This window comes from Miscanthus floridulus, chromosome 3, assembly GCF_019320115.1.
Source record: "Miscanthus floridulus cultivar M001 chromosome 3, ASM1932011v1, whole genome shotgun sequence".
NCBI lineage: Eukaryota > Viridiplantae > Streptophyta > Magnoliopsida > Poales > Poaceae > Miscanthus > Miscanthus floridulus.
In genome coordinates this window covers 111,106,097-111,116,398 of record NC_089582.1, presented here as the reverse complement: position 1 = coordinate 111,116,398, position 10,302 = coordinate 111,106,097, and the positions used below count along the sequence as shown (strand labels likewise).

The window sequence follows — 10,302 nt, the reverse complement described above, 5'->3', positions numbered from 1 at the left end:
CACGAATAAATAGCAGCCAAAAATTGAAAGGTTCAAATTTAGTCAAATAACAAGATGACCAAAATAAAAGTTGTAGATCTTGATGAGTTGAACAACTTTTGTATTCATCACTTTTACATCTGAAATCATTTAGGGTTTGAAAATTTAGTTTGAACTTGTCAAATTTCAAATTTCAAATTTAAAAATGTGTAAAACATTGTCACATCCAAGTTTGATCAAATGTAAATGCTGAAGCATAATTTTAGAAATTTTTAGAAAAAAAACATCACATTTGGAGTTAGTATGAGGAAGAAAAACTAGTTACAAAGTTTACCCACAGATTAAAAAGAGAAATCACACTGTTCTAGATGATCCTTACATGATCATAGTGAACAGTGTTATTTTTTTTTTAATCTGTGGATCAACTTTGTAACTAGTTTTTCTTTCTCATACTAACTCCAAATCTGATGGTTTTTTTTCCTAAAAATTTCTCATACTATCATCACATTTGGAGTTAGTATGAGTGCGCAACCTCGGCGGCCAGGGATCGAATCCCACGGCAGCCTCGGTAGTCTTTTTTCCCCCTCTCTGCTCATCTCTTCAGGAAACAAGGAGGCGGCAGCCGGCCAGGCCTGCGGGGCCCGCGCCCGTCCCTAGGGTTGTAGCAACGGTGGCCGACCTGCTCGTCCCCACGCTCGGCAGGTGGCCTGTGGTCTGTCGGAGCGGCGGCGGACAGGCGAACAGCCGGTGCCTGCGCCTAGGCCCCTTGCGCGCTCTCCCGGCGGCCGGCGGCCGGACGGGGCCGCGGCGGCCTAGATCTGCCACCCGCCGCAGCCGCTGCTGCGTCACTCAATCCGTGTGACGAGGAGATTGGGGCGGAGGACGAGGAGGAGACCCGCTTCCGTGCGGCTGCCACTGAGTACCGCGCGCTCGTCTTCTGCTGCAGCACCACCCTCGCGCTGCTCGGATCCGATCCGCACCTGTCCGCCGCTCCGGCATGCCCCGCGCCGCCGACGCGTTGCCGATTCGATGTGTTACGGTAAGCAATGCGTGCCCTCCCAATTACCACGCTCCATCTCTCTCTGTACGTGTGTTTGGTTCATGTGATGGATCCGATTGATCTGGTTCATGCTGATGGATCCAATTCTCTGTTTCGCATGCTGCAGTCCCGTCACAGGGTCAAACTATTTTAATTTCGCCCTCCTCGCACGCCGCACGCCGTGACCCGCCGCGGCACCGGCCAAGGCGCCGGCCAAGGTGAGTTCTGTCCCGCCTCCTATGGCTGGCTGCCTTTGCCCGCCGCGTGAGCGTGCAGGTTGGGCGGTTGTGATCCGACACTGACCGTCGCTCGATGTGCGCGCAGAACGGTGGATCCGGCGGCGGCGTCCGGCGTGAACTGGGAGGTTTGTTCCCCTCCTCCTATCACCGCTCCTCGATCTTGTCTTGCTAAGCTTCTTTCCCTGTGAGCTGATGACTTCCCCGTCATGTGCTTGGTTGCCAGAGCATGGCCGCCCATTCGCGATCAGGGTGTTCAATTTATTGCCTAGCAGGTTGTATTTAGGGTCCTGCAAGCCTGCAAGTTGCTTCGCACCACTCTGGTATGTATACTCTTTTCATTATCTTAATTGAATCCAGCCTAATGAATCATGTGGTGACAATGGCTTGTTTCAACAGGGCGTTCCACTCTGCTGTGATTTTTTTTGTGTGAAAAGCCAAAAATAGATGGACAGAATATAGAATAACTGATCATTACTTATGCACGATGAGTACAGATCTTTCCTATCATTTGTAGGCTGTTAGAAATTTTCGCTCTGTACCTTCATTAAAGGCTGTGTTTCATTTTGTTTTTAGATAAATCAAGAAGGATTTTAAATGATTGTTGAATTTCGAGTTGATGTCCGTGTTAAGGCATCCTTTTCTCTCTTGTTGCAATACAGAATCTGTACATTATTTGTAGACTAAAAAGAATGGAAGATGTCAACCAGAGAAAAGAAATACATTGCAATGATAAAAAAAACTGGCTAAAATTTTCTTGTGTAATATCTACTTCATGAATTCTTGCCAAATATAGTATAGTAACTGAATTTTTTGTTTAGCAGATCGATGCCAGGTAACTACCTCTTGCGATTTGCGATAGGGAAACATTTTTTTTTTTGGCAAGAGGAGCTGTGCGTCAGTCAGAAGCTCACAACAAGACTTTTGATAACATTCGTGTTACCACGCTGGTGAAGCGACGATGGGTGGCATCGAAGCTGAATTGGCTGTGGTGTCATTGTCACCGTGGCATATCATATATCCATAGCAAGAGGAGGTGGGTAACCTTTTTTATACTGCAAAAATGTAGGTAGACATGCAATAGAGTTTGCTTCTCATGCAATGGTTATATGACAGGAAAATGTACCTACAGATATTAATGAAGGCTGTGTCATCTGCAAGCTAATTAATTGCAGTTCATGCTTGCTGCCATAGCGTTAGCACGGGCAATATACTAGATTGTGGAAGGTACTTGATTGGCTCGCCTTCCTGTATCTTTAGCCTTTGTTCTGTGGTCACAGCATGAGCATCAGAGGCTTTGGTATTTGAGAAGCTAGCCTCATTGAGGCAATGGTACTGCAATCTTCTGTGAAGCGAATAGTTTTCGTTGTAGGATGGCCTTAATTTGTATGATTGTCCTCTAATCAGTCCATTTCTCTAGGAAATTTTAGTTTAACCTTTTGGTTTGGATGCTAATAGCCGACTGAAGCTGTATTTTTTTTCTTCAACCTTTGGTGAAGACTGATGAAGCATTTTGATTCTGTCAGTAGTGGAAAGGTTGCAGCCAAAGGTTTTGGTTTTGCCTTTTCAGTCACTAACAGTGCATGTTTTTGTTGTGCACCTGCTACTGGGCTATCTGCCCAATGACCGCTCGCTGTGGGAGCAGGAGCTGGCAAAGAAGAGAGAATAGTACGCGGCTTTCAAAGATGAGTTCCTTAGAAACCCTGTAAGTCACTGCAGTTTCTGGTCATACTTATGGTATCTTGATTGCTGTTTTCGTTGCACATATCATACCTGGTTTCTGCATCCATGAATTTTTAGAGCTATTCATATGGCAGTCGTCGTTGTTTTTATGATGTATTCTTATTAACATTTCCATGTAGAACTTAATCATAGCAAGAATCAAGTGGAACTGGATAATGCAATTGGCTTACTTCATTATTCCTGCTCCACAACATAGGTTCACTTTGGTTTGAGAAAAAGAAAATGATGTAAGAAACCTTTGAGCCAACTATTGCTCATATGCTGCAGGGTTTGTTGCATGTATGAGCAGCTTTTCCCTCCTTTATTGCTCTTTTATTGGTAACTGATGCTGTCTCGAATTTTTCTTTCATACAGGAATCTTTGAAAAATGTACTGTTAATCTTTGCCAAGCTGAATGCTGGAATAAGATATGTACAAGGGATGAATGAAATTTTGGCACCACTGTTCTTTGTATTTCAGAGTGATCTGGATGATAAAAATGATGTATGGAGTAAGAGATTGTTTTTACCAAATTCGTAGTGTCCTTACATTGTACTGCTGAAGCTTTAGTTTAGTCATTGCTCATTACTATCTTCTGTATGGAAATAACTACAGAAGTAAGTCTTTACATGCTTCGTAGTGCCAAGCATATGTCATAAAAAATTAATTTTTATTAACTAGATAGTGGTGTTTATTTATCTTATGCTGCATTTGTACTCATGGGAATATACAATCTTTATTAACTATTACGATTTAGTGTGAGCTGGGCATAGATTTGGCAGCGAATTCGGGTGCTGTTTATACTACAGCAAAGCAACTGAAGGAAACTGCGGCTAGGAAAAGATCTGCATTGTCCAAAAAGAATACACAGGTACTATGTGAAACCTTTTATCTCTCTTTGCATTAAAAAGGAACATATAGTCCTTTTGGAGAAGTACATAGCTATTCTTTTGTTCTGCTCCTAAATATGGTCCAGGCTTAGTTTCCTCTTGCTGATTAGAAATATATATGGATGTGTTTGTGCTCATAAAATGTCTTGGGAGGCAGCTGCATGTATGTTTATATTTGCTTTACGCTTCAAAGTTCATGGTTGATAGTACTGCAGCTCATAGAACTCTAGTACAGCAGCTCGTGTTTTGCTTCAGTGTTCAATTAGCTTTGCCACCACTAGTCTCAGTTTAACTAATGCATGCCAATGATTTTTTCAGGAGGAATCTTGAGTTTGAGAAGGAGCATGCGAATGGTGGGACGATGGCCAACATACATATCAAGGGAACCTTCGCTGCTACAGTAGACATTAGTCTTTTGATTTGAATGAGTTCAAACAGTTGTCTGTGCTTAACACATTATTATGTGTTAAGCTATCTACTTGTGTTCTCATTTAGTTTGACACTCGGTGTGTTTTGTTAAAGATTTTGTATGAACAAATTATATTTCGTTTTAATGGATGTCGATGCTTCCTTCATTATGTATTTGTCGTTTTGCGATTATTAATTTAAGCTACCAAACAAAGTGTCGCAACATGAATTATTAATATATTAATCTGGCGTTGCAATATATGATGGCACATATAACAACCACATTTAGTCGTGGCAATAGGTACGATAATCGTGGCAATAGAGAAACTATCTTTTGCAACTACAAAAAGATGACGGTGGCAATAGAGGAATCTACCTATAGCAACCAGATAGTTAGTAACGTGGCAATAGATGACCTGTCTGTAGCAACCAACCTAAGTAACGTGGCAATAGCCTATGCCATCTATAGCAACCATTTAGAAACGTGGCAATATACGACCTCTCTGTAGCAACTAACCTGAAGAGATGTTGCAATAACCTAAGCCACCTATAGCAACCATTTAGGTGACGTGGCAATAGAGAACCTCTATTGCAATGCTTTCTCTGCGTAGCAACAACCACGATTGCAACACCTGTGTTGCGTTGCGCTTGCATTGTGTTGCTACACGACCAGCGTGTCGCAATACGTATCGCTAGCAACGCCTAGTTCATTGCAATTGATACTATTACCACACCCATAGTGGTTGCAATTGCTTTTGTTACAACACTCACCAGGTGTTGCAAAAGCGTCAAAAGTGTTGCAATAGAGGGGCTGTGTGTCGCAACTAAAATGTAACCCATTGCATTATGCTATTGCTACCCTTACAAGTGCAACGACATTTAACCAAAAAAAATTGGTAGCAAAATTACTATGGCTACCATTTTTGGGTCTTTTGCTACACTTTTTTGGCGTTGCAGTAGACCGAAAATCTTGTAGTGGTAGCGCAACGTTCAAGGCTAGCAACCACGTGTACAAGCTCAGGTTCCTAAGAGAGAACTTAATTGGAGACGACAACCATGAGATTATCAAAACTTGGACGCTGCTCCAGGATAGCGCTCTTCCACACTCATATGCTTACTGAGGACAAAAGGGTGACAACTACGGCACTACTTAAATAACGAGCATCCACGCCTACATCATGGTCTTAAGCGAGCATTTCGAAACACTCAATCAAATTAGCTTAAATGGCTATTACGAAGCACAAAGCTCGTACATAACAAGCAGTCACCTACAACAACAACACTACACATATCAGGCAAAACATGGTGGTAAGGCACTGTTATCTTTTATTTCCCTTTTTACTGAGTAGGTGGATATCTCTACAAAACAAGTTTTACTTACATTTAGCAATTTATTTTTCGAAGGGGTGAGTTTTTGCCAATTAATAACTTGTCATCTATTTCCTTTGGAAGCAAACATACAAGACAAAACTAATCACCCACTAACTTCAAGCATAGCTATTCAAGCAGCATGGGACAAGGCATTTTGGCTAGCTTCACATAGGGAAAATAGTGACATCACATTGATCACAAGTTACTTAGCATTAGAACAAGGTGAGGAAAGCATATTTATGCATAAGCACAATCATGATGCATGCTCATTCTATTCGTCCTCACAAAATTGCCAGCCTAAGGTGGCAATCCTGTTCTATGTCGGTGGCATAACACGTACTCTCTCGATATATAGCTAGTCGTCAGCTACATTCAATCTACGCATTCGTGGTTAGCGTACCTGCAGGCAAATTCATTGCAGCCCATCCCCACAAGAGATAAATAAGCACACAATGAAAGCAGTAAACTAAGATATTCTCCATATATACATCCCCAAATGTATATACTTCGATATCCATAGCTACCCAATAAATATACCCGCAATTAAGTACATTCATATATACATGTGTGTGACATGTAAATATTCCAGTAACCACAGCTAACTCTCCCCTAGACCGACAGTTGGACGGTCATGCTCTCACAACTCCCACTTACCTTTTACCTGGGCATAGAGGCAATTGATCCATACATTACCATTCAAGTGAATGGCATCCATACAATAGCACGTCGTATGGACGATGAAAGTAAAAACACCCATGTTAGTACTTAGATAGCCACCTAATAGTCCTTAACTGGGCATAAAGGAGGATGTCGCTAGCATAGTTTTGCAAATAAGTTTCAACAATTTTGTTTGTAGCTAAAGTTTTAGTTAAAATAGGCTTTTTAAAACCAAAACTTTATTATTTTTTTAAAACGACATACATGACAGTATTATGCTTAATCTTGCTCTGATGCCAGCTGCAACAGAACCGCCTAATTTATACAAGATCAAGTACGGCTGTCCCTGCTAACACGTTGACACACACATACCTTCACTCATATAAACCCGGTAGTCCACCGAGTGTCCCGAAAGACCTCAGTAAATCAACCTCACAACCAAGATCGCGTGATTAAGCAAATACACATCACATACACAGAGTTGTAGTGAAAATAATATTATAAATGGGTTCACAAATAATAGTACAAGTTTGGGTTTCAAAACCGCTTAGTGAAAACAATCATAGCTTTCAAATGATTACATTAATATAAGTTCCAAATATATTGCTAGCATAAGTGACATCATCTGACAAAAGCATATAGACGAGAAGTAACTATAGAATCACCGAGCCCACCGGTGGTTAGCCACCATCTTCAACAGACCGAGAACTTCACCTACAACATGGTGGGATAAACCCTGAGTACGAGAAGGTACTCAGCTAGACTTACCCGTCAAAACTAGAAATAAAGGACACCAAGGGTCATGCAAGGCTTATGAGGTGGGCTAGCTTGACACAGTTGCATAAAAGAGCTTATGAATATAGTAACCAATTTAAACTTCGCATCAAGTTTATCATCATTTATCTGTCCACTAGATTAGCACCTATACTAGAGCACTCACTTATTAGAAGCAATCAATATTAACCATAGCAGGTATAATAAGGATGTCATCATCATATCATCTTTCCTGAACCATTATGTTATTTAGTGTATCTACTTTAGAGATAAGCCCGTCAAGTTCTCACTAACTGGGAGAGATGGCGACTCGAATCGAATTACAACTCAGCTGAGGGGGTATTCCTAACTCTCACCCTGGCATACTTTGCAAGGGTAGCCGTGGGTCACCTTTGGTACAACTCAGGAACCAAATTCGTGGGTTCAATCAGCACCAACGCTCTCAGGGATTACCCTTCTGCCAGGATGATCAGGACTTTTAAATCACCTGCCCTTGGACTCACGCCTACGGCTCCCTTCCGAGGCGTACTTTATACTTATCGACTCCTGGCCTGAGGTGAGCTACTCGGCTTCATGGTCAGTCTTTAGACATGGCCAACTAAGAGAGAGGCATGCATTCAACATGAACAGGAAAGGCTCCAAGATTCAGTCCTTAAGCGACACAGACGGAGTCACTACACACCGGCAAGCCTCCGTCCGGTCTTCATTTCAAATTAAGACATGTTCTTTTCCACGATAGCAAATATAGCCAACCGTGCCACATGTATATCCCTATATCTCGCAGATGACAGGAAATCACCTGACTTCTACCGCGTTTAAGCAGGGCTAAGCACTATATGAACCTGAGCTACATAGGATTCAGGGTATCAATATCTGGACAAGGATTAGATAACCAATGCAGCAAGTGTTTGCATCCAACACCTAAACTTAATGCAACAATATATATGTAACAATAATACTTTAATTGCATTTCAGAAGTTAAGAGGCTTAATATGCTTCGGGGCTTGCCTGGGATCCGACACAAGTCAGTTCAGTTAGCTTGCACTGTCATGGTGACATCGCCGGTCCTAGCACTTGCTTAGTCCTTTTATCTTCGGGATATATCCACCAAACCAAATCTTCGAGTTTGGCTCTAACATCGCATCCTTCACATGGTGCATCTAGCGTACCTAGATGAGATGCAATATACAAGTGCATAAATATGAAGAATAGTACCATGAGATGCATCACAAAATAGCAAGCAAGACAAGCATAGTTTACACTAACACACTTAAGTACTTTGCGATGCTTAACTTAAACATCACACAATCTATCATGCTAAGATGGCAAAGAAGATGACAACACCAAGCATGACACAAGTTTCCCAAGATCTCAGGTGCTCTAACTTAGTCATCATTCAAGGCATAAGTCACACTTAACAATATACAAACAAACACTATAATTGGAATCTGCCAATTTCTGGACATGCAAACAGCAGCTACAAGATTTAACTATAACTAGAGTTACACAAATCCAAATGACTTGCAAGAAGACATTTTGGAAATCTTATGAAATTATCTACATTTCATCTATAACCACCACAGCATGATTCCCAAGTTAAGTAGGTTGAAATTATACCTTTACAGAAACTGGTTCATACAAAACAGAGAGCAACAAATCCTGTATTCTAACTTTAAACAGTTGTAACTCAAACACTACTCAGCCAAATGATACCAAATTTTAATAGTAGCTAGATACATAAATTATCTACAACTTTTGTATAAACAAGTTTCACAACAAAGCACATCATCATGAAGAACTTTGCTAGGTTTCCAGATCTATCCATAAACCACATCGGCAAGAAAATAATTATTAACTTATGTTGCAAACACATAATTGGGCAAAACCAACTTTACTAACATTTCACACATGACTAAAGAACACCAGAAAACCTAGTGTCCATGACCAAATAAATTCTTTCAATGCATTTCGTAATTTATTTTAGATAACAAGGTGACTTAATGAACATATACCAAAAGTGCACAATAACTTCTACAAAAATTACAGTGGCTCACATATCCTCTCAATAGTCTACTGTACAAATTTTACTCCATTTGGATATGTATAGCAACCTCTATGAAAAAGACAATTTGCTATTGCAAGAAATCCTGTGAGAGCGAGATAAACCAATAACTCACTCATACTTCATCCAATACTCATGAAATTTTTACCACACATCAACTATCACATGAGTAGCATGCCACAAAAATTTCACTTCATTTGAAGCCATAGATCTGCAGTTATGGAAAATAACAAATTCAACTAGCATTACAACCTTACTGCACAAATCTATTTTTACCGCAAAATTTTGAAACTAAAACATGCCATATTATAGATCTAATGCATAGAGAATTTCATAAGGATTCGAAAAAGTCTTCATTTGCTATTTTACGAATTTCCTATGATTTATTATGATTTTCCAAGCTTTCAGCCGATTTAAAACAAATAGGTCCCTAGGAGCACTATTCATATGAGTCTATAACATTGCAGATAGGACCCTCCCTTTCTCCTAATTGTTGCGCAAAGCCCCTGGTCACGGTTGGAGCAGAGGAGCTCGACGACAACTTGATTCCCGCCGATCAGCGGCCCTGCCGGCGGTGAGCGGCGGGGGCGCGGCTTGCCCAGGCCCGCGCGCGACCGAGGGAGAGGCTGGCCAGGCCAGCGGCTGCCTGAGGCGGCCCGGCCACGGGAGCAGCAGCAGCCATGGCGGCGGTGTGCGAGCAGCTCCGGCGGTCGTAGGCTGTAGGCGGTGGCGCGGTCGAGCCAACGGCGCGGGGCAAGGGAGAAGGCAAAGGCGGAGACGGTAGCGCACTTGGCTTGCCCAGCAAAGGAGCCGAGCAGCGAAACATGGTGGCGCTGGAGCTTCACTTGTCGGCCATGGTGGACGAGAGAGCGAGAGGGAGCGAAGGGCAAGAGGAAGAATGAGAGAGCACTGGCTCGGTCTTCCCTTCTAAACGTGGCGCTCGGCTTAGGCGAGGTGGCGCACATGTGAGGCGCGAGGAGGCCACGCGGCGTTGCGCGCCGGTGCACGGTCGGCCATGACGCGGCCTTTGCTGAAGACGTTCAAAAACTGAAGAAACAAATACTACCGCAAACGTACAAGCTGAAACCCATATTTCGTACCTCTTTAACTCCTAAACCACGACGAGTTGGCAAAAACTCTACTAATAAAAGTTGTAGATCTACA

The 10,302-nt window shown here is 42.1% G+C and overlaps 1 long non-coding RNA gene across 1 annotated transcript; it reads left to right on the top strand.

The window, feature by feature from the left end:
- Positions 1-1,303: 1,303 nt before the first annotated feature.
- Positions 1,304-1,991, top strand: LOC136546476 (uncharacterized). The gene is made up of 3 exons (XR_010781363.1): positions 1,304-1,382; positions 1,481-1,577; positions 1,654-1,991. It is a non-coding gene; the product is annotated as an uncharacterized lncRNA (long non-coding RNA).
- The last annotated feature ends 8,311 nt before the right edge of the window (positions 1,992-10,302 follow it).